This window comes from Anser brachyrhynchus (assembly GCF_964034855.1).
Source record: "Anser brachyrhynchus genome assembly, chromosome: 4".
Taxonomy (NCBI): Eukaryota; Metazoa; Chordata; class Aves; order Anseriformes; family Anatidae; genus Anser; species Anser brachyrhynchus.
In genome coordinates, this window is record NC_137698.1 from 62,883,506 (window position 1) to 62,911,093 (window position 27,588).

At 37.0% G+C, this 27,588-nt stretch overlaps 2 long non-coding RNA genes across 2 annotated transcripts; both read left to right on the forward strand.

Annotated features, from left to right (window-relative positions):
- The first annotated feature begins 1,440 nt into the window (after positions 1 to 1,440).
- LOC308193869 lies at positions 1,441 to 15,624 on the forward strand. The gene is made up of 3 exons (XR_013950017.1): positions 1,441 to 2,386; positions 2,978 to 3,109; positions 14,769 to 15,624. It is a non-coding gene; the product is annotated as an uncharacterized lncRNA (long non-coding RNA).
- Positions 15,625 to 16,293: 669 nt separating this feature from the next.
- Positions 16,294 to 25,471, forward strand: LOC308193870. Its single transcript, XR_013950018.1, has 3 exons — positions 16,294 to 16,822; positions 20,521 to 20,614; positions 21,487 to 25,471. It is a non-coding gene; the product is annotated as an uncharacterized lncRNA (long non-coding RNA).
- Positions 25,472 to 27,588: the final 2,117 nt, after the last annotated feature.

Below are 27,588 nucleotides of genomic sequence, written 5' to 3' on the forward strand. Positions count from 1 at the left end.
GTTCATCATCAAAGTCAACAAAAGAAACCCAAATCCACCTCTGGAAGTTAGAAAGCTGTATCTTGAATAATCTAAATTATAATCAGTATTATTTCATGTTATTTAGCATTCTCTGCCCACTCCCCATAAAATGAGGGGATATTTTTCTTTATAATATATTCAGAGAAGAAAATCTGTATCTTGTAGGATTTCCAGAGCTAATGGTGTTATAAGATTTCCCCCTCACAGACGTACCCCACCCTTCCCTTGGAAAAGGACAAATTACCTTTACCCCAGTACATTTCACTTGTCCTCAAAAGGGAAAAGATTTGCATTTCCAGTCCCCCACTTGAAGCAGGTTTCACAGCTTGGAGAATATGAAACATAATATACACTGGTTAGGCTCAGCAATGTGTGATACAAAAACAGTGGAACCAAGAGCAAGAGATGCAAAATGAACAAATGAACATTTGTGTCTGTATATTTAGTGGAAGGGAAACGGAAATAATATTCCAATCATAAGATGTTCCTTTTTAATTTGTAAGTGTTAGCACTGAAGCTGGTCAAAGACTAGCCTAGAAAAAGTCCCTCCTTGCATGTCCTGCTTACTCAGCTCAGTGCAGCAGCTGTTCCAATAAGCAATTTGATGTTTAGCACCTGAGAATTTGCTCTCTCCTTCAACCAGGATTGCAAGCTCAACAAAATGTGCAAAAGCATGAAGTTTCATAACTCTTTCTCCCTAATGCAATAACCATAGAAAATCTGGGTTATGTTGCAGTCATTAGCTTTCTAGTAAAATTAGTTTTTATATTTTGTGGCTTTCCTTTTTCTCCACACAACAAAAATCTCTTCTATCCAAAAGGAAGTGTTTGAAAGGAAAAGAAGGGATGGGGGAAGGGTATGAAAGAAAGGTGGGGCTACTTCTTACCTACAAATGACTTGCTAAATAAATACATTCCTTAATTGTAGCCAACAATCAGCAGGCTAGTAGCGTTTATGGATAAAAGTGGTGAAATAACAAATATGTCTTTAGTATCTTGTTTTGAATTATTTAGAAAAACAAAAGTATTTCTTTCTCACATTTGAACTTTAACATAAATTATATCTGTTCTTGAATGGACTTCTCTCCAAACTGCTAGGTTTATTTTTCAGTTTTGTCAGCAAACTTTCGTATGAATTTCAAATTTCTGGAGTCGTGGATCTTGTTGTTTTCTCATTATTGCATCGGAAAGGTTGGCCTAAATGTACCCTAAGGTTTCAAGAAGAAGAAGCCAATATGTATGTGTATATATATATATGTATCTATTTTTTTTACTTTTTATTTTTATATTTGTAAAATTCAAACCATAAAATCCCTAAGGAAAAGACTTATTTCTGATATAAAAATAAATAAATAAAATCTATTTGTCTATATTACATTCTTTTTCCTCAAAGAGTGGCATTGCTTCCCTAACACACTGACTCTCCATGGCTCTTGGGAGCCAGGATTCATGGGAGCCGGGGTGCATGAAGGATGTAGTCTGAGAAATAATTTATTTTTTTTGACAGAATGAAAACATGAGAGTGCTTCCCCCAGAGAGCCCCCCAAAATGTGGTTAGAGCCTTCTTTTCAAGTAGACCTCCTAGTGAGTCTAAGCACAAAAGGCAATTCTGGGAATGAGCTTTGTTGCCAAGCATTGAAGGTCTGCGAGATGGACAGATGGACAGGGTCTGAAGGAAGAAAGGGAAAATCGTGGGGTTGATGGGGGAGAGGACTGTCTTGAAGTAATCTCACTGCATAGAGCAGTTATTTGTCAAATGGTGCATTGCTTTTTATCTTAACCATATAGTAGGCAACCAAGCCACAAAGTGATAACATAAACAAATTCTGATGGAGATAAGAGCATTAAAAAAAAAAAAGTAATGAATCATCCGTTTCATTTATAATTTACTGCAAAAAAGGACTTTTTCAGGATCTGTATGAGCAAGAAGACATTACTGTAAGGTCTGTAGCTGTTGCTCTCAGAAAAATCTTGGTGAAAAATATTGCCCCAGAAGAGATTAAAGCAAACCCATCCATGTCTTGGAACAAGAAGATAGGTTTGAAGCTTGTTAACATATTTACCAGCATTACCAGGTGTTTCTGGGCCTATTTTCTGTGAGGCTGTAAGGCTCCAAGGAGAAAGGAGTTGACGACTGAAGACAAGGTTGTCAGTGATTGCTGGGTTCCTGCAAGTGTAGAATGCAAACAGAGAAGGTGAGAAGTGACATAGTGTTGCCACCAATATGGGTGGAGCTTAACAGAGGTTCAGGAAAAAACTGTAGGATTTCCATCTCTGTGAAGAGAGATTAAGAGCTCTTCATTATCTTGTGCCCATCAGCCACAGCACAGAAGGAAGAGAATTTCACAAGATTATGGACTTTCCTGGTATGTGATGAAATCTATATCCATTTCCTTGTGACCAAGATATCTTGGCTAGTTTTCATCAGAAATAAATTGCAAAACACATATGAAGATTTTTCTCCCTCGTTCCTATTGGTAGATATCACAGATCTGTAATTTGCTTGAAATTATTCTGTTTTCTGTTTCCTCTATAGATTTCAGTGAGTTTGCATTTTAAATTATTTTGGTCACAGTAGAGACCTTCTGCAATGCCTCAAAACTACTGTCTTTCTAGGGGTATGATTCTGAAAGAGAATTTGGAAGCCAAGATTTTTCTTTTTTGTAATTTTTTGAAAAAAAAAAGTGCTGATTTTATAGTGAAAATTGTCTTCTGTATTTGTGGACTTTTCAGTCTGATGTTCCTAAGTATTGTTGCTTGAATGGGGGAAGATGATCCTTTAACAAGAATCAGTAACAATATGTGTTAGCATATTACTTATGTGTGTAATGTTATCTGAGTATTGATGACAGTGTTATTAGAATAGGGACGGTTTTTAAAATTCTACTCTAATTCTGAACATTTCACTTTTCTTTTGTGTTTCTTTCTGTTTTTCCCCTTTTGTCTTGTCTATTCAGACTATAACTTTTTTGGAGTAAGGGGATTATCTCTTGTTATGATGGTTGCACAGTGATGAAACTATCAGAAATCCAATTCTCTGGAGGCTTTTCTAGACAGTGCTGTTATATGTGAAGTCATCTGGCATTCAGGTACAGTCTGGTTTTACTTCTTCAACGCCTTCAGAGACAAAAGCATTTTGCATCTGTATGCGGATAATAGTCTGGAAATATTTTTTGGTTCTCATTATTAATTCCATGGACATGCATATGCTATCTCTATGTTCCGCGTTTTGTGATCACACTACAAAACTAAAAATACAGACTGTTTTTGAGAGGGTTGTCAAGTGAGGCAGGCAATACAAACAACACAAGCAGTGCATTTGCCAAGATTGGTAGATTCATTGTTCTGGGAAGAGGAAGAATTTAGTTAAACCATCTGAAATGACTACCTGTTTGGAATGAATTGAGATTCAGTGGCAATTTAAGATGAATCAAATGAATAATATATACAATTGATAATGAAGTTTATGCAGAAGTTTTCTCTGTTCCAGTGATCTCAAGTACACATAATCAGTTGATTATTTTTTTTTAATTTAGTATTTAAATTAGCTTCAGTTTCCTCTGTTGCAATACGAAACTACTTTTGTCTGAAACTCAACAACTACACAAAATTCCAGTTGAGTTGGCTTTTAGCTTAGGAATCTCCTTTGCTTTTCCTGTGTTTTCCAATTGTGAATTTGAAGTTTTCTGCATGTGCACATGGTGCCACTTATAAGTGAAGCATCCTACACATTCATTTATCAGGTTTTACTGCTATGTTATTGTTACATTTTCGTAACTAGAACTTTCACAAGAAGAAATCTTCAATATGACATTAAAATATCTACAGGCATCGTTCATAACATTTCAGATGTGAAGACCTCACCAATTGGAATGATGTTATGTAGAGCTGAGGTGGTTATTAGTTAAGTATGTGGTAACTTCTATTAGCTAAAACAAATTTTAGACCTTTATTACAAAATAATGACTGAGTAGTCCGGCTATACTGACTACTAACCACATTTTGGCTTGTACCCACCCAAATCCACCATCAGTTCAGGTAATCCTGTCTCTAAATAGCAAATATGTGGAGGCAAAAGTGTATCCTGAGAAAGTAACACTAGATGTTTTCATGCTGTTGGCTCCAGTAGGTGTACTGTCAGGACTAGATCAACCTCTGCTGTAAGAGAGTTTGACCATTATCCTAGAAGTCCAAATATGACCTCCTTCCCCCAGTGGACAGAAATTAAGTCAAAACCAATATAGTTTCATAGAATGTTTTGTTACAAAAAGAGAGGCAGGAAAGTCTACAACATATTGGACTAGGGAAGAAAACCTGACATAATGTAACTACTACTACTTCTTCTTCTTCTTCTTCTTCTTCTAAAACTAAGAGAATACTTGGGAAACACAAAAATCTGAATCTCAGTTTACATTTATTCTTTCTACCACTAAAGTAATCCTCATCATGGACAGAAGTCTGTATGTGGTACTATGGAGGCAAAGATAGTTACTTACATAGTTAAGTAATTCAGAAAGTAGTCACTGCTGAACAATTTTCATTTTGAATGCCTATTATGCAGTTTGAAATATAAAAGACAAGAACCATATTTTTGTTGCTAAGTCCTGCTGAATAACAAATGTTGTATATAAAATAGAGGTGTTAACTTTATTTTATTTTTATTTTATTTTATTTTTTTTTTGGAAAAAGACAAGAATATCCATCAAAGAGTTATAAAATGTAACCTGTTATTTTCAAACGGTTCCTGCACAAAGCTTTCTGGAATGTATTGTAACACCTGTAAATGTTTCTGATGCCTGGGACCCAGCTCTTCTTGGCACAAATACTAAAATGGACATGGACTTTGTCCTGAAGGAGACTTTTTTATGTAATATGGGACATAGGGGATAAACCAAGGTAGAGAGAAGGGAGCTTGGCTGGTAATTTTGAGCCATTAATATGTTAGGCATGTCAAAATGCCCCGTGGAGCCACATAGTGCCTTAACCAAGGATTAATTTATACTGAACCATAAACTAAAGATAAAACAAAATTGCTGTGAAATGCTAATAAAAATTCTTCTTCCAAAGCTACTCTATCGAGCAAATCTTAAAAGAAGAAAATGTTCCATGGCTGAAGACTGATTAAAAGGCTAAAATGGAATGGAAGAAAGAAAATCATGAAAATTCAAAATAATACACAAAACAGAACTGCCAATGCTAAGTACGCTAATAACCTTATTGCTAAGTCACCAGTTTGCAGATCCTATGTATTTCATAAGTTGTGCCTTTCTGTAAAGATAATGCCACTGAAATAAATGGGATTCAGTCAAGGTGAGGTGGGGGTTAATCATCTAATCAAGACCAAGAAGAGATAAACCTCAGTTTAACCAAGATTCAAATGAATAAATTTAGGGCTTGACATTATGGTAATTAACACCAGAAAAGGGACTGTCTTCTTTTGGGAAATGAGTGAAGTAGACTCTGTCTAGAAATGATGGTCTAGCATTTAACAAGATTGGAAAAATAGCCTCCAAATTGATCTGGAGGGGTAAAGATTCATTTGTTAAGGGAAGCCCCAGTGTCTGCAATATAAAAACTCAGCACTTATCAACTGATCAGCTGTTGACTGTAAAAACTGAGGAACAGATTCAGGGAAAGGTTGTTGTGATTGCCAGTATGTTTAAAATAGAGTAAGGAAAGGCACTGTAAAAAGCCCAGAGTAAGAGAGTTCAGAGTTCACTTTTATCTAAACAAACAAACAAAAAAAAAAAGAGGGGAAAAAAAAAAAGAGAAACTAAAATGAAAAGGCAGAAAAAGTAATGTTAAAGTTGGAATATCTACAGTGTTTAGTAATGATAGGTGTATTTGTCCTGTAGGAACTGGAGATAAAAACTCCAGAAGAGAAGAATATGTATAAATAATAGTTCTCTATGAAATTCAAGTACAGAGATATGCCTTTAGTTTTTACCTTAAAGTCAGAGGTACCATGTTCTATGTGATGTTATAAGTTATACATTACCAATTGTAGTTTAAACATCCATATACATTTATGGGGTAAATAGTATCACTGCTAGTTTCCCTTAGAAGACCAAACAAGATATTGTAATAGATGGTCTTATCAAACGGAGATGTTACAAAATGTCTTGGCATGCACAAAAATGTTTTTGTGCTTGACACCTACAATGCTGTCTGGTCATAAAGTATTGCAGTAAAATGGAAAAAAAACATACAGTTTGCTGCAGCAAAATGAAGTGCATTTGAAAACCATTAAAACTGACCAAGACTTGACTCAATGCACTGGGCTCTCAAAGGGGGCGCGTGTTGCCTGATGAGCTGAAGCCAAAGCACTCACCCTTCAACTGCTGACCTTCTGAAATGTAGCATGATTATTTTCTGAAAGATTAATTACTTTCAATGAACAAGATGTTGGTGTTCTTTGTTTGTTTGTTTTAAACAGTTTTAAAAATGAGAACTTTGGTAAAGAAAAGTGCAATGAGAGCAGTCTACCTGAAAGGAAGCAGCACTCTGGCCCTGAAGAATCAGTAGGGCTGTGTATCAGAATACTCGGGAGTTGTGCAGGACAGGTTTTTCTAGCAGAACAGACTGGCATGTTCTGAGAGGCCAAAGAGAAGGAAGACCACCTGCCCTCTGTGTCAGGAAATTATTCACTTCACTGTAGTAATATGCTTCTTTGTCTTTATCCCACATGCTAGGTACCTGATTTTTCAGGAACCTCTGTGTGAATGAAGTAATTTCTTTGTGAGCTTTTGTTTGGAAGGAGAGGGATAGGCAGCTTTGGCCACTCTTCTTCATTGAAACCAATATGAAACTCATTTTCTATTAAGTTCAGCGGCTAAATATACTGGCTTCTTAATTTTTCTCATAAAAAGGAGTCATTGGTGGTGCCTGGTGATATCAGGAGATGAGTGATCATTGGATCCTTCTGGCTCCTGTGCAAACTGTTAGAGAAGGAAGGATTGGGCCTAGCAGACTTTTTAAATTTCTTTGTTCTCTGTTTAAATCAGACATCAGGTGGTTTCACTGACCTCCTGAAAATTGATTGATCAGAAGAAAACAGGCTCTGCTGCAGCCAGCCTGTGGAAAATCAATGAGCGTCCTTGGCGATGCAGCAAAAAAGAAAAAAAAAAAAGGGGGAAAAAAAAGAAGAAAAAAATAACAAACAAACAAAAACAACCCCCAAAACACCCTGTGAGTTACTTTGAGTTTCACAGACTATGCCCAGCTGGGCAGCCATATGGTAGAATTTGTAGCACCAAGCTTGGGAAAGGGCCAAGCATTGTGGCTGCTACTGAAGGAAAAACTTCCTCTTTGGGGGCATCCTCCACAGCTGCATATTCAGGCCAGCAGCACTAAAGATCTTTTAAAACATGAACACAGTATGCTTGCTTGCCATATATATCTTGTACATTTCAAAAATACTGGATTGAAAAAAATGATCTAATGTGACTAAATATTCAGGGTGCATTCATCATGAAATCTATTTAGGATAAAACTTGCCTGCAGGAAGATTATATAAAAACATTAGTTAAAAAGTCAAATGAAATAGCTCAATCAATGAAATAAATTATGCTGGTTAACAAAAACAATTGCCTGAACTACAAAACTTGCAATATTTCTATCTTAACTAAACATTTTTTTACTTTATGGAGATTCAGAATTATACTGTGTTTTGTTTTGTTTTTCCTGTGTTGTTGTTTTTGTTTTGGTTTGCTTTGGTTTGTTTTTAATAGACCACAAGCCTAGTGCAGAAGCCCATGTAAAGGCTGGGGACAAAAGGTCTTGGCAGTGGAATGAACTTCCAGAGGAGATTAGGTGAATTGAAAGTCTGACTATCTTTAAGAAAGGCTTTAAAACCTCTCCATCTGATAAAGATTTTTTCTATCAAAACTAGAATGTCACTCACAACACCAACAACTCACACTTCTTAAATAATCATAATTTTCTAAAATCTCAACCAGAACAGAGCTTTTCCACAGCCTCGACAGACAGAAGGGCCAGAAATTCCACATGGTTTACCAGAGACTTCATTAGCGCTAATCTGTTTTATGTAGAAACATTCACATTCTCCAATGGCTGGTGACAGTACAAACACTCAGATGAGAGGAGGAGGGTTTTAAATGCATTAGAGAATTTGTTTTTCTTCTTCTTTTTTTATTAGCTTGCCTTTCAGTATAAAGTCTGTAGGCTTTCACAAGTACTGATCACTTACAGTGTGAGGGAGGCTGAAGCCGTGTTCTGGATGAAATCATTTTGAAATGTCTGATTCTGATACATATAAAAAAGACAAGAACATGATGACTTTTTTATGGAATTATTTTAAACAGAATTATGTTTTCTTAAATATTTTATACCAGGAAAGTGAAACTGAATATGAAAAACACTTGGCTAAGAGCCAAGTCCTTTCTCCAGGGTCATGGCTTTTATAGCTAAATTTAATGTAGAATTATTTCATGGATGCTGGGAAAAAGAATCTTTCAACTTGCTGAACAGCAGGAAAATTATTCTTTACTTGTAACCTCAGGCCTCTGCTGAGGCTCTGCAGAAGGAAACGTGCACTGGACCTGCTCTTGCCTCCTCTCGTCCTCTCCTCCTCACCCCACCTCAGCACAAGATTTGCTGCAAAGAAAGTTCAAAGGAGGATAATGAGACAATTTTGCAGATGCTTAAGGGTACTCCTCCAAGTGTGAGCAGTAGCATGGAAAAAATGCAAAGGCGTTTATTTTAAAATACATCAAATAGGCAGGGTAGGCTGATTTAATGGATCAAGTCCAGTTGCCCTCTTAGCTGTGAACAGAAGAATTTGGAAGTGGTGATGGGTGGCACGCATCAGATGGTGTATCAGATAAAGACTGTACAAAGATTACATAATGATCTAATCTAATAGCACATTGAAAATAATATGACCAGGCTTCTAACTGTGTTGTGTTTAGGAGGAGGAAAAGGTCCTATGTAGTTCCGTTGCACTCTACAGGCAGTCCCCTAGCAGAGTAACAAGTAACTTCATATTTGTTTAATGAACGATCCTATTAGTAGTGCAGGATAACAAAATCCAAACATTAAAAATCTTGAGGCAGACCTCCAAAGAGCTGTGATATGAGCACTAAGTGTGCATGTTTGTTCATAAGTGCGTTTATATACAAGATTATGAACTTGTGTGCTTGTGCTTCAAAAATTTAGTGGTATTGGGTTATATTGGTGGGCCTTTTGATTTTGAACTTTTCTGTCTAGTTTCACTGTATTGGTGTGACAGGGTTATCAGCTTTTTTTGGGCTGCCTGATGTTGTGAGGCTTCCAAAATTATAATTAACACTGTGCCTGAGGATCATTGCATCAGAATCTACATCTGCTTGTCCTCAATCCTGATGCCCATTCTGAGAGAGGACTAAAGCTTCTCTTATTATAGTCAAATTATGTAGTTCCCACATTGATTACATTTCTAGATCCACAAGTTCTTACACTCCAATCTCCTGTATAATAATCTGTCTCAGCATTGCCTCTTAGTTTCATCATTGTTTTTCTTTCAGGCCTTGGGTTTCTTCAGTTTCTTGATGGGTGTTAAAGAAGTAGTTAGGATCCCCAGCTTCTCTGTAGTGCCTGGTGTTAGAGAGGGCAGGAGAAGAGACTTTTTTTTTTTTTTTTTCTTCTGTCAATAAGAACCAGATAAAGGAGGGAAGAGAACCTTAAAATGCTGGGCTTTTTCTGCTGTCTTGGGCATTTTCTGCTGTCCCTGAGAGTTCGGTGGGGAGAGAAGAACTACGCTAACCTTGTCCATCAGACTTGTCTCTTCTCTTGACTTGTCATAAAGAAATTTCCTTCTGTTGCTCCAGTCATTTTTGATAGGTTTGGAAATTTTCTACTTTTCTCAGCCTGCCTGAACTGCACAGGAATTCTTGCGATGTTGTAGAGTTTTGGAGCCTTTACACAGTACAAGATCTGCTTGCTCCCCATGGGTTCTGTATTAGTGCTCCCCAAGACTTCTCTGTTGCATAGGGAATGGAAAACCTGCCAAAACAGAGACACTGCTCAGAAGCTTAAGATCTGTTTGTGAAACATTTTGGTAATTATGACATTTGTGTGCATACTAACTAGGCAACCAAACCCCTGTGTTAGAGATAATAGCTGATAAATGGCAGACAGTTTTTATCACTGCATTTTTTTCCTGGAGGAAGTACAGTTATCATTCTAAGAACAGAATCACTTCATTTTCGGATAAACAAAATAGACAAGCAAAAGAAAGATCATTAGGTGGCCCAGTGTGTCATGTTAGATTTGTCCACATAGTTTATTCCAGATATACACTGCAGGGGCATAATGGGGTGCATTTAAGCAGCAAGCATTGTCACAAGACTGCCCAGAGTAGCAAGTTTCAAGGATTCAAGAGATACCATAATGTGAAATTGGATGAAAAACTCAGTGGTTACACATATGGAATAAAAAGTGATTGTAAGAGGAGCTATTTCAATTTAGGTAAAGTATTAAATGGGGTCCCTGGGGATCAATACTTGAATTGGTATTGTTTCTAATCTATAAAAATGTCTTAGTTAAAAAAAAAACAAAAAAAAAAAAAAAACAAAAAACCTAACTGCAAACCTATACAATTTGCTGGTAATAAAAACATGGGAGAAAGTGGAATACAGAACAGTCAATGAGTAAATGTAACTTTGAACTAGGTCAGCATATAGCAAACAGACTCTGTTAAAGAATATATAGCCAAGCAGATGGGATCTCAGAACTGGATAAATCGACAGGAATAGAACTGTACTTGGTTAAGAAAAATTTAGAATACAACACAAATGATTTGTGCTAGAAGGCAAGAAGGATCGGTCCTGTAGGCAGCCTGAAATGCAGGAGTTTCTGACTCTAAAAAGTATAGACTCAAAGTAATATTTCATCTCCAACAAAGGAAAGCAGAAAAACTTGCAAACTCTAGTCAGTCTTGGAAAAAGAACTTCCAAATTAATTTAAACATGAAATCTGATCCATCTTACTCTGCACCCTGGAGAAAGCTAGGGAAGTTTGAGATGAGTGCTGGCAAAATCTACTGCAGATCAATCTAGATAGCCTACAGTGATCTAGCCCATAAACCTGAGCCAGGATCAGCCATATTCTGCAATTTCTTCCAGCAAACTCCACTAAGGACACCCAGAAGAAACAAAAAGATGTGTCAGAATTTTTATTCAAACATTTAAAAATAATTTGTAAACCACTTTTCCCTATGGATTATTCACTTTTCCCCAGTTTGCTTATATGCTCTGCTAAGTTAATGCTTTTTCTATTTGTTACTTTTGTTATATGGGATTTATCTTTTTGTCATTTTGCTTTGTCTTAGTCATGGCCCTACTAGATTGCCCAGAGTTTCCAGTCACAATCTTATGTTATTTTTCCCCAATTTGAAGGATAATATAATTAAACCTAAGTACCATTTATGTATTTTCAAGTATTTGTATTTACAGTCAATACCCAGATATATCTGAAGTTCATGAGTTCGCAAAAATTGTATGTTTTTGTTGTTGTTATTTTACAAGGATATGATTTTTTTCCCTCATACATTACTTTATTAGGACAACCTCTCATATCATACATGAAAAATGTTTGAAATACATTGTATTCCTTTCCTTCTACCAGTATTTCTTGTTTGGCAGGTGGTAAAATGCTCTCTTTTAACATACCTGCTCCTTGATATGTAACTTAGCCATTCATAAAATATGGTATCTATCTTTGTTATTCTTTTTGTTTTTAAAGCAATATCTATGCGTGTACTCACTGTTACCTGTGTCTCCCTGTTATGCCCAGAAGAGCATGCCTCTTGGGCGCTTCCTCTGGCTTCTGTCACAGGTAAAGAACAATATATCTCCAGGTGATGGAATTAGCTATATTTCGCTTTCTGGAGTAAACTTTGTCCCCAGAAGACTGATTCAGACTCTAATCTTTTTGGCCTACCTGCTTGATGTGATTGAATATAGGATGAGTTTTTAGCATCTTTTTCCTTGGCGTTACTATAGGTTTTCTCACCCATGTGCTTAGTACTTAGTTCCCTCCTCAGAGGGAACAGTCGTTCCTGTAAGTTGCATTGTTTTACCCATTTAGATTATATTACCTGCTCCTAATTACTCACTGGTGCATGGGCTGTTGACATAAAAGGAGGGAATGTCCTGCTTGATTAAAATCAGGTTACAGACTATTCATCTGTATTAGAGCAGTGAGCTGGCAGAGGTGATGCTGTTTTCTTGTCAGCAGCCTATGTTGCTGGAGCTTGCAAACTATTACAAAGCAATAAAATCCATTTCATTTCATTTCTTCTTTCTATTGTTTCAACTTATGTTCTTTGTCATAGCCGGTGCTAACTTTGGAACACCCCCAAACTTTTCCATGGTATCTTTCTTCTGTTGTGTATACTTAATGCTGACTTCAGTGCCAAAGAATCACTTACCTTTCATAATCCCATAATCTTTGTTACGTATTGGACAACTATGCTGTGTTGTAAATTCTAATTGCATAGTTCAGGGTTAATTCTGGCTTTTCCAGCGAACACTTGTTTTTTTCTTCCAGATCTCAATTAGAATCTTATCTCATATCTGGTCCTAGTTAGACTTGCAAAATTGGCTTAGATTGATCACAACCCGCTCTGTAATTCCACATTCTTCTGTGCCATGATTAAAAGCACATACTTCATGTGTTTCATTTTTACAAGGAATGCAGTGCTCCTCGAGTTTCTGTTACGGTTTCATAGCTGGACTTCTGTGTCTGATAGCTCAAAACTATTAAACACTTGTGCTCTGAATCAGCCAATGCTACATGAAAAATCAGACCAGCTTCCATGTGTCTTCTTATTATTTGGCTCCTCTTGTTTGCACGTGCATATGAAGCGCTGTGGGAACTTCCTTAAGTTTTTCCCTTTTGTGGATATTCCCAGCTTTTATCATGCTTTTAGTAACTTAATTTGTCCAGCCTGTGTGTAGTTCAAAACCCAAAAATGTCATTACTGCATCCTGAAATCTGAGTCAAGTTTCTGGGCATGGTGCAAGGTATTACAGCAGTTTAAGCAGAGGTAGCTGCAAGCTGCCACCTTCCGAGAGGCCCTGTGCTTGTCCCTGATGCTGCCATGAAGTCCTGCAACCATCCTGCTGTATCACCACCATAGGTATGCAATCACCCAGACCTGAACCAAGGTCCTATAACTAAGTTAGTATCTTCCTGTTAGTTGAGTGAGATTGCCTGTTTGACTGAATAGGCGGAAGGAAGATGTGGGAACGTCCATCTGTTGAGGAATGGGGTAGGTGCAAGTGCACCTTTCTGCACCAGCTTGCTGCTTAAATCAGAGCCATGGGCCTGCATCACCCTGTGTCTCAGTTATAGCTGCTGCTGTGTTCCACAGCTGGAGATGTAAGGTACAAAATATTTCCTCACCGGCTGCTGCTTGCCTGTGCCTCCCACTGCAACATCACCTCTTGGTTAGGTAAATCTGAACTGTTACAAGCATAAGTATGGTTAACGCTGGCAAATGCCTAAGAAGTTTTAGTTTTCTTGCTTTTGAGCATTTTATTTTTTTTTTTCCTTTTTTAAATTCTGGACTATATTTTTATACTGGTATTTAACAAAGTAGAAAAATTACCTCCACACGGATAGTAGGGCAAATCACTATTACTTGTATGTATTACAGGTTGGAGTTACTTATTTGATAGGGCATAATTAAAAGTAAGAGACTCTTAGAAAAACAAAACCTTTCCCTTTCTTTTCACCGATTCTCATAGCATGGCCGGAGATGTACATGATCCAATGCTGAGGTGATATTTATTTTTCAGTAAAGAAAAACTAAATGAAAAAAACAACCTCTTTTCTTTCTGTCACTCAAATTTCTACTGAAACATTGTTGAATTTACCTACATAAGGCACAGGCTAAAGAATTCTACTGCTTCTCAATATACTTCCAAGTTTTAAACCCCAGCTTTTTGCTATTCTCTTCATTAAATTAAATGCAAGTCATATTAAAAACAAGAGTTAACCTGGTGTGTTTAGGTGGACATTTGAATGGAGGCAGGGAAAAGTAAAACAAATAATGAAAAAAAGTTTTTTTCTAAACCAATTTTAAAATCTTCTATGAAATGAACCCCTTTCAGGGTTCTTTTCTCAATTTAGTTGATACCCAGAGCCTGATGAGAGGGGCTGTGATGTGCAGTCGCTGTTTCAGCTGGGGAAAGCAACATTTCTCATGAGACTCCTTTGAACACAGCACCCCATCTGCTTCATAATGTCACTGCCTATTTCTAGGGCCGCATGTGAGACACAGCTGGTTGGAGGTCTAAGTGGTAGAGTCTGGTGTAGGGGGTCCTGGAGCTGGAGAGAAAAGCTTCTGTATTGAACTGGGAATGCCATTATGGATGGGCGCAACGAGAGGGGGATTCTCACCGATCCCAGATGAGTGGGATTCTGGAACAGCCTCCCAGCAGGACTAGAGGGACAAGAAACCTAACTGGTTTCAGCATCAGCTTTTATAAACTTATGAAATTGATTATATACTGTTATTAGTTAGTAGCAGCGGATAGGACTCCGTGATTGAAGATTTTACTACCAGATTTAAACTTTAAAGCAAATATATATATATATATTTTCTCAATTGGAATATGCAGATGGAATGGGGATGAAAAGAATTCAAAACCCAGAAACCTTCAGTACATCTGAATAGGTTTCCTCAGAGGCTTAACAGAAGGTTAACTCCAGAGCATAATAAATGCTTTTTTTTTTCTGCAGTACTGCTGGATACATCAGTAACTGCTGCAGAGCGCTCGTATGCTGTCATCTTAGATCTGTCACATCTGCCTGGGAACTGGAAGTGTAATCTGCAGCCCACCAGGTTACCTGGCCACCTTCATTTTACCAGTAACCTGTGCTGCCATAATGGTAGACCCATGGCAAATGGGGCACCGACCTGCCCATTGCCAATCTGAGGGGAGAGTAAAATAAACTGTACTGTACATAGAAGAAGAAACTTCATGGTAAACAGACAGCTTTCATGTTTAATTAAAAAGATGGTTATTTATGTAAGGCTGCTGCAGAATTTTTAGTTCCTGCACTAGAATTCCATAAAAATTCAGGCAAGTGGGATAGAAATGGTATTTTATTGGTACAGGATTTAGGCCCTGGCTGTTAAATGTGGCTTTTCTCCAGTGAAAAAAACAGAGAAATTCCTGTATTGTTTTTTGTCCTTTGGTGAGAAAATTTACAAGTAAACCTCAAAGATTGACAAAAAGAAGTGAAAGGGGAGAAGTGAAACTCAACAGATACAATTTTGGACCATGTTGAATTTAGAACTTGATTAGAAAGAGTCAAATGCTTATTCATGTTTATATAGTAAAAATATTCTGAAATATGTGTATTAAAACTTAAAGTTATTTTAAACCAATTTTAAACAATGTTTCAATTTAACCAAACACAGTTTAATCTTTCTTTTAAAAAATACTGCTTTACCATGAGCATCTCTCAGAACAATCCTTTATATTAAATGCAGAAAGCTTCTAAAAGGCTCTGATAGCAAGACTGTGAAGTGCAAGTTTACATGCAGTGTTGAGGATATTCATTAAAATTGTAATTAGACTCACGATTAAATTCAGTCGCAGTAGAAACTTTGTGTGTAAGTGTTGCTACAGGAAGAAACCTCTAGTCTGAAAATTAGTTCAGCAGTCTGAGCTATTTTAATTATGCAGAGTTGATTATCATTGGAGAAAGAAACCTTTATTACCACACCAGAATGCTGATTCCCTTCCCCCCCACCACACTGCCTGTTTTTCTGGGCTACAGTGTGGTATGTTTTGATAGCCTAATGATGTTCTGTGTAAATAATAGGAAAGTTAATCTGAGTAAGTTCAGTATCCTAATATTAACATTTTATTAACTGACCATTCAAACGGTCATTTAATGTAGCACCCATCTTGCTTATTATGTTACAGCGGTAGCTTCTAGTTGCCTACAGAAACTTGGATTTGTGGGGAGATGTTTTTTAATCTGCAGAATTGTGCAAAGCTGCATTCCAAGGAAACATCTTGTTTCCATTTTTGCAAACCTAAAGCTAGTGACAGAGATGCTGATGGATGGCTCTAACTGTCTCAAATGTCACAAATATACCTAAATTTGGCAAATCTGAGTATAGCAGAAGGGAATGTCCCTCCCCCCATTCATTTCTAATTTGATTATCAAGAGAGTCCCCTATCTTAGCAGCAGACGTTATACATAAGTTTAGAAGAGCTTGATTCCCTGAAATGGAACCCGACTCTATTTCAAGTCAAAAAGCAGAGTGCAGCACACGTACTCCTTGCCAGCCCCTTCGTGTGCAACTGTCCTATGATGGTGTGGAGGTGAGGAGAAGCTGTGCAGAGATCTGGGGGCATGGTGATCCCATTGCAGCACTCTGCCTTGCTCCCTGGGTGACTTGCTTAGGCTGTGATGGCCAGAGAAGGGATGTAATTATTGCTCTGGTCCCAAGGGTTCTTCTGGTCACCCCTTAATTTTCATCCATTGCTCTGGAATTTAATTTCCAAGCTTCACACATGGAGTAGTAGTGTAGTAGTTTAGGTTTTTATTTTTTCCTTTTATTTATTTTTTAATTCTTATTTTTATTTTTTTTAGATGTGAGATTTAACAGTACCTTTGGGATTCCTTTGTTTCTGATTTTTTGTTTTCAACGTCTGCTGCCTTTCAGATGCATGTACCTTTCCCAAATACGCCAACTTTCTCTGAGATGGTCCTTCTCTGTATGTGTATCTGTGATTCTTGGAGATGTCTAAATATTGAAATATAAGCCCTGTAAGGTATGAACTATTCCTTTTACTTGTCATAGAGAAATGGAAATGTCAAAATAAATTGACAAATTTAGCTAGATATACAAATTTATAGCCCAACCACCTACTAAGGTACTCTGATATGATAAATTATGCTTCTCCCTATCTCTATATTTTTGTGTTTAAATAAATATATTCTTATTTAAAAATCAAAACATTAAGGAGGACTTGGATTAATATATCCAAGTGGGCTAATTCGTTTGGAAAGGCAGGGTCAGACCAAAGGAAGAATAGGCAGTTCATGGAAGGTTGTGGAGAGCTTTGTTATGTGATGCAATGCAAACCTGCAGACATCCTTCACCCACCTGCTATTGTTACTGTTGCTAAAAATAGAGAAAATCCTCTGCTAAGACTTCAGACCAGAGATTTCACACTGTTGTCACCTCTCACCCAACTATCATAAAAACAGAATATACCACCTTTCTTTTTTTCGTAGAATGAACTGTTCTTTATCCCTCCCCCAGAAAGTAAGCCTTTTGGGATATACAAACTGAAGATTAATCCCTGAATTCTGTAGGTGTTGCAGCATGGCTAGTTTTGTAATTACAATTGTTTTCAATAGTGCAACTGTAGTAGGTGTTATCTGCCTACCATTGATGGTCCTAGCCTGCTATTATGGATGTTCCTTCTCCGCACGTTGTCCTTTAGGGGGTCCTATAGACCTACAACTCCGTGGTCTGATGTCCGTATTGCTGGCAAATGTATTTTGAAAGGTAGTTGCTCTCTCTAGTAGAGAGCAATCCTGGGTGAATATCTGGAGTTTTGAAGACTAGATAGTGACATGTATGAGCTGTTCTTGGCAATAGTCAAGCCATGATTTTACTTTTTTTTTTTCCTTTTTTTTTCCTCTTGGTAATAACGTTGCTAGAAAGTGCTCTGAAGCATTTCTCTGTGTTAACCAAGATTAGTTTGTTTATCTGCACATGCATATCATTGGTACCCAAGAGTAGTTTTTCCTCTGCATCCTTGGAAGTCCTAAGTCCAGTTGTGCTCCATGACCTTTGGCCAGAAGTAATGCCAAAGGCATTCAGAGGTTACGTTTCTTCTTGCAAATTTGGGCAAGTATAAGCACCTAGAGTAGGCAAACATGGTTCTTAATCTTTGCTTGCAGTTTTTTGCAGGGTGTGTTGTACTTGATAGGGAGTTCCCGATTAAGACAGAAACATGGGTCTACCTGTTGGATATTCCATAAAATCCACAAATGTCCCTTTACTGGGAGGGGACTTTCAGGGGTGGGCTGGGGGACTGAAAGAGGAAGACAGAAGGCAGCAGCAGTGCAGATCTCATTCTTGACCTAGAAGTGTTTTCTGAAAGGTTTTCAGACCTGTGATCGCACTTGAAATTACTTCTACAGGCATTGTAGTAGTTTCTTTTTTTGTGGAACCTACTTGAGTAGGTTTTAATTTTATACAGTACAAAGCACATGGTACTGGTGTTGGTTTTTTTAATTGATTTACAGAATACATTTTTTCTTCCATGTTATTTTCTATCTTGCTGTCGGTATTAGAGTAGTCAGTGATAATCATGTATTTGCTGTGCTTCTGCTGGCTGCCAGTTACTATTATATCTTTTTATTACAATGGAAGCTCTTAGTCATATGTCATCTCTTCAAGGTGTTTTTTCAAATACATAAGTTTTTTCCTTTATTCTAGCAAATAAAGAATCATCTGTGTTTATAATAATGTATATATCTTTCTCCATTGAAATATTCAATGCAGCAAAGATATGATTTTAAGAAATATTACTATGGCTTGATAAATATGAACCTTACCAGGTTTGACAGTAACACAAGTGAAGATGTTCTTTAGTCTGTCTCTTTGTCTTCTTAAATAGCTCTCTGCAGATCATGGAGGATAGATTGACATGAAAGTAATTTAAATAGCCATTTGTATCACTGATTTAAAACCTGAAGCAGGAAAACTTGTTTTAAGTAACAGACTTTTAAGAGGCTTTTTTTCCTACAATTTCTCTGATGCCTTCTGAAAGAAGAGTTAGTTTTTAACAGAGGATGGCCAATGAAAATTGAAGCTGCCATTGAGTGTTGATTTGTTGCAAAATATTGCCTTTACAATAAAAAAGACTCTTACTGGTTAGACATATTCACATTATTTAAGGTATTCCTCAGTAAAGAAGCATATACTCATGTTATCTGAAGGAATTTCAAACACTGAATGCTTTATTATTCTAGTGATTTATGTTTTGAACATCTTTGGAGGTGATTGGAAATCATTTAATAGATATAATATAGTACTGTAATTTTTAAAAATCAGGTAATTTGAACATTCTGAACATTTAAGTAAATATGTTGACCAAAATATGTTTCACATGTAAAATATAATTATTTAAACAAACAAGTGTTTTCTGCAACTAAGGAACTGAAGTAGTAGCTTTGGATGTCTGAGTCTGCCAGGATTTTAGAATAAATAGATTTCATTCACTAATTTTGAGTTTTAGCCCTGAACTTGGAGAGGGAAAATAAGTTTATATTTTTTTCAGGTTACAGATGATTGCTTTATTTTTCATTGTCAAATCACTGAATTCACTAGTTAAATAAGTAGAGAAAATATCCCCTCTCCCCTGGTCTTCCCAGACTACTGTCACAAATTCTGATTGAAACACAAACTGTAGTATTGAAGTTTAAATGGAACACTTAACCCTGCTTTGGACCTTTCACATAAATTGTCATAACTTCAATTATTATTTTAAATAAGTTTATTTTTCTGAATGAAAACATTTATTTAATTTCAAAATATGATTTTCAAATAAACTGCTTAAACATCACCTAATTACTCCTATTAATTTGGTTTAATGTTTTAGTTATCCCTATATAGATGAGGAGGGTATTTACTGGAGCTAATGATAAATTAACACAAACAGCCAGTAGAAATATCATATTAGAAATATTCCTACCCACCTCTTAACTCCAGCAGGCAGAAATGAACCACAATCTGTGCAACAGACATCTTTTGAATTCTGTCATTTTGCCTGGATTGTGCTTCTTTCTGTCAGGAGGCTGAGGGACATGCACTTGAACTGAAGAGGATGGGAAATTAAAAATGGGCACATATAGCCTTCATCCTCTAAACTGTGCTCTGTGAGTTGGATAGTTTTTGGTCCCCACCTGTGTCAAGAGGATGCAGAACATTTTAGCACACACAAAATTAACCCAAGTCCTTGGCTTTCAGCTTGTAGATATAGTGGAATAAGTACATATAGCTTTAACAAATATAAATTATGTGTTTTTTGCTTAAAGGGTCTTCTATCTTGAGTCCATAATGATTAAGTGAACACATAGCTTGAACCATCTTTTGGCAATGGTTCTTTAATGATGCATCGTGCAACAACATCCAGCAGTGAGGAAATGTGAAGGGAACAGGATTTGTTGTTAACAGGCTGAAACTCACTTCCTCATCAAATTTGTGATGTATGATTACTGGGCACAGTTGTGATGTCAGTGAGAAACTCTCACTCAACTCCCCGTCTTTTTTAAAACAGGTGGTAAAAGTTCATTTTTCTGCTTGAGTATCTTTTCATTGCTGAACAGAAAAATCATGAGTAGGTGTTATAGAAGGAGGTAAAAAGGCATCTAGGATTAAGGCCTCACAGCTGTTTGACAGTATATATTAAAAGATCCCTTTGCCTTTTTAATTTTTGATTTTCCTTTCAAGTTTCTCTGGGTACCTCGGTGGAATTGGAGGAAAAATTATTAACACAATACTACAGCTTGCAGTTGCAAGGGAACTGTATTTGTGCACTAGGCAGGTAAGCTAAAAATGGCTTAAGGGAGTAGCAAACATTTTTGGTGTGTGTTTTAAGTGCTTGAGAGTGAAGATGTCTGAAAAACACTGGGGGAAATAATGAAGCAGATGAACCTGTCTGAATATTTATTTTTCCTCAGCCATGTTTATATACTAGCTGGTCGATGTATTTATTTTAAAACTACCTCATAACTGCATACCCAAAATAATCTCGTGGGTTGCTTCCCTTGCAGTTTTTCCCTTATGGGCAGAATTTTACTTCTTTTCCTCATGTTATGAAGTGTGCAGTCTGCCATGAAACCTATGTAATTTTGTTTTCCTAGACCAAGAGCTGGTTCAGAGGTGGCAGTGTAGAAATTTAACTCTCTGTGTACAGTATAACAGCACATTGCTGTGAAGGAAATGACTTAAGAAAGGGGAGGGCTGGCGATTTGCCTGTGCTCAGGATCTCCTGTATGGAGAAGAGCAGAAACTTCATGGGAGGGAGGGGAGGAGAGGAGGGCTCTTTCCTGCTCTCCTTGCAGACTAACTGTGTGCCAGGCTCACCATGGACAAGGCAGGGGGTTCTGTGCAAATGAGTAGAGATCACCTATCAAATGTGTTTCTGGAAGATTTTAAGCTGCTAGTGTAGACAAGACAGTGATATAATTTTTATGTGTTAATTGAGGAGGACAAGTACTAGAAGCAAAGAATAACTTGTCCTTCTCAACTTAGGGCTGTCCAGACTTCAGGTCATACTTAGCAGTGGGTTTAAAATACCCTGCAGTCTCTCCACCTGCCCAGCCCCTGCCCTAATGTTATGATGAGTATCTGCAGATCACCAAGATTAAATTTAAGTGATGCTAGACATGATATCGCCTGTCTGATTCTTTTCAGTTTAAGAGAAGGAGACTGATACTCTGCAAATGATGGCAGAAGAAGAGCCTGATTCTCCATACCAATGTCTCTCAGTATCTCCTGAGAGACTCACATAGCAATTCAGCTGTCTCATCTGACACTCCTTTTCCTTGCTTCAATTACTTACTACTATTATTTCATGCGCCAGTGTTACTATCTTCACTGACAACCCTGTACTTACCACTTATTTGAGTGAGAGGCACCACTTGTCTCTCAAGTGTCCCATAATACTTCATACTCTACCTCAGTTCCTGATGGAAACCAGTTACCTAATGGAGAAAAAAAAAGGGTGTCACAAGTTGTGTGACATTACAATTATAGTTCCTGCAAAAATTGTTCTCACTAAAGAAAAAATGTAAAAAAGGTAGTCTGGAGTCAATAGACTCCCCCTGACGCTTATTGGAATGCTTAACTTTCTGTAAATATTATTTGACATTTCTTCACCTATGTTGATGTGGGAGTGACAACTTGATCGATAGATGGAAGGGCCTCATGGCTTTCTGCCTGTCTTTGGTTCTCCTATATTTGCATACCAAGTGCTGCTTTGCTACCCTCTGAGGCGAGCTCTCAGATAAATCAGATGAAGAAATGACTGTGGATCTGCGAGCATATGTGAATATTCTTTTTGTAAGTATGTATAAACGGAAGTGTGTTACTGTGGGAAAAGGTGGTGTTAGAAAGGGAAATAACATTTACTGCTTGCGAATTCTGTGTGGAGGGCAAAATGTACCTTGTTCTTCCGGAGCTGTTTGCAAAACAAAATTTGTTCCTTTTTAAATTCAAATGTAGAAAACAAAGTCTTCTTACTACCAAGAACTTCCCCTGCACACCTCCTACCTCTTTACCAGGTCTCCAAATATGCGGGCAACTCTTCTGACTAAGAACTTGATGATTCATGTGCTTTCTGGAAGGGTGACCAAAAGGATTTCTTCAGTGATAAACAACAGTTTTGGAGCTACCCCAGGTATCATTGCAAGGGTTCCTCTGTGCTCTGTAAACCCAAATTAATAGAAGAAAGTAAAACAGCACTTGTAGACAATCAGTATAACGTAATGAACCTTTTGAAGTTTTATTATCCTCTTTCCCTATAATTCAGGTAGTTTCAGAGGACTTGAAAGAATCAAGAGTGTTTTTTTGACTGCTTTCATACTCAAAGTGTCACAAAACAGTTTTGGAAGAAGAAAAGAAAAATAAGCAAGAAAAGACTGAGTTTTAGCATTGTAATAGGAGATACAGTCAGAACCCTATGTTTGTTGATTGATATTGTGTTAGGCAGCTCAACTTTCCACCTTTTCAAGAAAACAATTTTCAGAAGAAATAAATATGACAATATAAGACTTTTAAAAAGCTAGAATTTCTCTACTGCCCATTCAGAAGATTGCTTAAAAAGAATCCACCAGTTTGATTAGAGGCATTGTTACCACATAGTCTATGATCTTTGTCAACTTTTGAAAAGAGGATTTAATAGAATACTGTCATATTAACCCCTTAAATGCACTATTCCTTTCAAAACAACCTACATTTGCCCAGGTTCTCTGAATTTATGCAACTATGGAGAAAAAGCCAAAATGGAAACATAATTATAAGCAGTATAAGGAGCAACAGTTCACTGAACCGTGCTACCACTACTGGAATTAACACCTGAACCTTTCTCTCACCAGCAATCCCCAGGATTCTGTTAGCTCAGAATCATCGATTGCACTACCTCTTGCAAGCACAGAAATCAGACTGAGAAGCAGGCCTGCCTCAGACAGAGGAGCTGTTTTATACAGACAGATTCCAGGAAGTAGCCCAACAGCCCCTGACATGATGGGCTTTGCAAATGTCCTTCTCAGTAAGTGGTTTCATATTGATGTTGGGCCATTGTAAAAGGTGCATAATTGTTGCAGTTGTGCTGAAGAGAAAGGTGAGCTTCAAATTCCTTTTTTTTTTCTTTTTTTAATGTTTGACTTTGGGGATGCTGTTGAACTATGTAAAGTATTTGAAAAGGAGGAAGGAGTGAATTGCAAGATTGTATGTGGCTAAAATATATTTTCATTGCCTGAGTCCTTTCCAAAGTGCTTTTGAAGATGCTTCTCAGCATGCTCAACAAAAAACATACCTCATTAGTAGTCACTAGATGAAGCTGCACTTTCTAGTAAATGGGCTAGCTGGGCAAAAGCATTTCATGCCAGAGACCGTTTCAATAAACTTTAGTAGAACAACATAGTGAAGGAGCATGACTAGGCCAGGAAATTTCTGTATTGCTAAAACATGAGAGAAACATTACAGACAATTGCTCTGTACTTCACTGAACAAGATACAGTTTTACTTCAGCTGAATTCCTGAGTGAAAGTTCCTGGTCTTTCTACTGAACAGGGCAAAGCTGTGTTGAGCCATTCAGCATTTACATATTCTATTAATTCATTATATATCAATAGGAATAGCATTGAGAGTTACAGTGAAGTCTTCCAAGTCTGAGGTATGGGGAGGGTGCACAGAATTTGTGTATTTTATCAGCTTTCTGAGACAGCTGGTGTTCGTTTTGGTGATTCCTTAATGCAAGGGGAAAAATTATAATAATAAAGAAGACTCCAAAAGCATAGTTAATAGAAAAGAGTTCACATGAAGTTGTTATTTGTTAGCTATTGTAGAAAATGAAAAACAACGTAGACTTCTGCTGGCATCTCTTATACTTCTGAATTCTCCTGTAATACCCATGGACTTGGGGCAACAAGGGTCAGTCAGGAGAAATTAGACATGTTCCTGGGCTTCAGCAGCCCTGAGTCATCAGTTCTAGCAGTGAACAAATGTTAAAAGTAGCGCATACATTACCCTTCACTTTGCATATTGTGGACAGCTCTCAGAGACTGTTAGTTACATTAGACCAAACTGCTGCCATTAGAATAAGAGTGATTACAATACAGTTAACCAGTAAATACCTAGAAAACTTGATGGAACAAGCCAGACCTGAACATTTAACATGTTACTACACCAGTTTTAGAACTTACACAAACCTTTAAAGATTATTCATGAGGGAACACTGAAGAAAACTCCTCCTCAAAAGACCCTTTTTGCATTAAAGATGCTAGTAATGTCTCTGACCTTGTTTCCGAACAGTAGAGAACCTGGGATTTGGTAACACTTTTGTTTTGCAGCAAATATCCAAATAGCACCGAATGAGTTAGCAATGTTTCATGCAATTTATGTGCTCTCGTCTTGCACCTTGATACCATGTGTCTGTGCTCCCATGCAGCCGTTCTTTAGCTCTTCCATGTCCTGGATGGAGCATGAATCTTTGGCTGCTGGAGGCTGCTGTTTGATCAGTGGCATTGGCAATGGGAGCTGTTCTTTCCGTTATGTTCCTCCTGAACCACTGCTTACTTTCCTGAAATAATTTTTGTTTGTAAGCTACATGAAATGTTCAGTGGATAATCATCACTGAAAATGTGAGCTAAGATATTTTTTTAGACTGTCAGGAGGAAACAACTTTGTGGTGTTTAATTTCCTTTCTTTCTGACCAGCTAAAAGTGGGCTGTTCTGGAAGTGGTTCCTGTAGAAGTTAGGATCACCACTCTTTCAGTTACAGCAACTTCCCTGGATTTGCAAGTGCATTTCCTTGGATTTAGCAAGTGCTAGAAGCTAGAATATTTAGCTAAAAGTACTTTTCCAGACAGATCTCTTTGGCTGTCTTCACACAACTGCTCTTTCATCACAACTTGCCAAGGGACCCTAAGGAAGAAATTCTTTCTCTGGGAAAATTTCTTCCATGGCTTTTATGTCACTCCATTCCCACTATGCCTGTATGGACCTCACCAGTAGAAATTTTTCACAAGAGGATGTCTTTGTCTTATATATGATTAAAAATTCAACTATTATAATCCCAGTAGGAAAAAAAAAAAAAGCAGGAACAACAATGATTTAGGTAGTCACCAGATGTCCTGTTTTCAGCATTATTGCCCCAAAACAAAACTACAAGACTAGAGTAAACCGTAGGTCTTAAATATGAACTTGTTTTTTGCCTCACTCTGAAAAAGTAGAAACATCACAGGTTGATTTTTAGGTCTTACTTAAGTTTCAAGGGTTAGTAGATAAGAATTCTTTTGTTATAAACTGGCCATGAATAAACTATAGCGCTATTTTCTGACAGTAACTACATTTTAAAAATCATGCTAGAGACTCTTTTGGAGCTAATTTTTTCAGCCTGTTCTGTGGAGAACTCACCTTGATAGGATTGATTAATTCATTACTTGAAAGTTCTCCAAATATATGAATTTATCAGAGAAACAATTCAGAAGTGATTTTGACCCCTAGCTTTAAATAAGTTACAATACAAGGAAATAGTTCGACCAGCAAGAACAAATCTGATAATGCCACTTAGATAAATCAAAGACACTTTTTTCACCTAAAATATTCCAGTTATATGAACTAAAAATTCTGGGATGAGATAATAGTACAGAATACTTCTGTAAATAACTTTGATATTGGTACAAATAATCCTGACTTGCTTTATAAATGTACAGGGAATGTCACACACTGTTAACAGCATATACAGCTTTCCAGAAAATATCTAAAATGTTTGCACATACAGAATTGTCAGAATGAAACCTCTATTGTTGGTCAAATGTTCAAAAATATTTTTCCTTATTCCATGCCACTAATATCTTGTCCCCATAATGCTTGCATTATTTCTAAAGGATTGGTAAACACACTGTAGTTGTAACTTAATTAATATTCATAGAAAATAATTGTCAAGGGAATATGTTGATCTTGCAATCTGAATGAAAGATAAAGTAGGTTTCTGATGGAATTTTTCAAATGCAAACTGCATGCTTCTTTTTTCTCTTCTTAAATTAAAAAAAAAAAAAGGAAAAAAAAAGCTGAGAAAGATTCTGTCATACCGATAGTACTACCAGCTGTCTAGACGTATAAGCAATGTGAGGTGATGCTGAGATGGAGCACTTTCCATTCTTCCTCCCTGCAGTTAGACTTTCTTATTGAGGAAAATGTATAATCTTTGATTAAGTATTTACAGCATGAAATAAAAAAGATTTTTACTTTTTTTTTTTGGGCGGGGGGGAGGGGGGGAAGATACTGTTATCATTGTAACTTTTTTTTCTTGCATAATCTTTATGATAAATGAAAATAAAACAACAGAAGCTAAAGGAAGGTTTTTGTGGCATTGTGTTACTGTGTCTGTAAAACCTTTTTCTCTCTCTTTTCTTTCTCTCTAGAATGTTAAATAGAAGCCCTAGCTTGGGAATCGATAGTTCAATTAGATTATATGGTAGGTTTTTGGATGACTGTTAGCATAGCCAGGAGATTACTTTCCTTGGATATTGGGAGGAAGCTGCTCTGGAATGGAAGCCTGTAACTGCACCTACAGCTAGCCTGCACTGGGACAAAACTGCAGCAAGAAAAAGCCATAAACTTGTGGTTTTATATTATGCTTACTGGATGCCCAGGGACTAAAACATAATTAGCTATCCCACATCCAGAAGGAAACAGAAACCATTTGCAATACATACAAACAGTGAGAGGAAGTATTAAGCCCAGGTCCCAAAAAGTATGTACTTAACTTTAAGTATGCAAATTGTTGAACTGGAGTCAACAATACCGTCTAAGTGCTTTAGTGTATTGGAACATTAGTGCCATAAACTGACACTGCACAGACATTATGGGACAGTTGACTAGAAGACTTAATTTTGAAAATAGCAAAAATTATGTTACATGTTGGGGTAAAATTCAAACTGTAGTTTGCTTTTTAAAATCTTTAACAAATATAGATGTATGCAAATAGCCCTGCCTAATAGTGTCACAAATAGCTTGGCTAAAAGAGAGAATGCACTATTGACCTCCTAAAATAAATGTTTGTAAATTCTCTTTTCCAAAAAAAAAATCAAGCAGAATGTCTGTTGTTCTCTAACATCAACAACCATGTGCATTGCACAAAGCCATTTTGAGTATTTGTTGGATACCTAACACTAAAATGTTTTAATGTGCACTTATTTTGTGGCTATGAGATCTTTCATATAAAATGCACTAGATTAAATAGGCTTTAGTTTGCACTTTTCCCCCCTCATCACCCACAGGCAAATATAT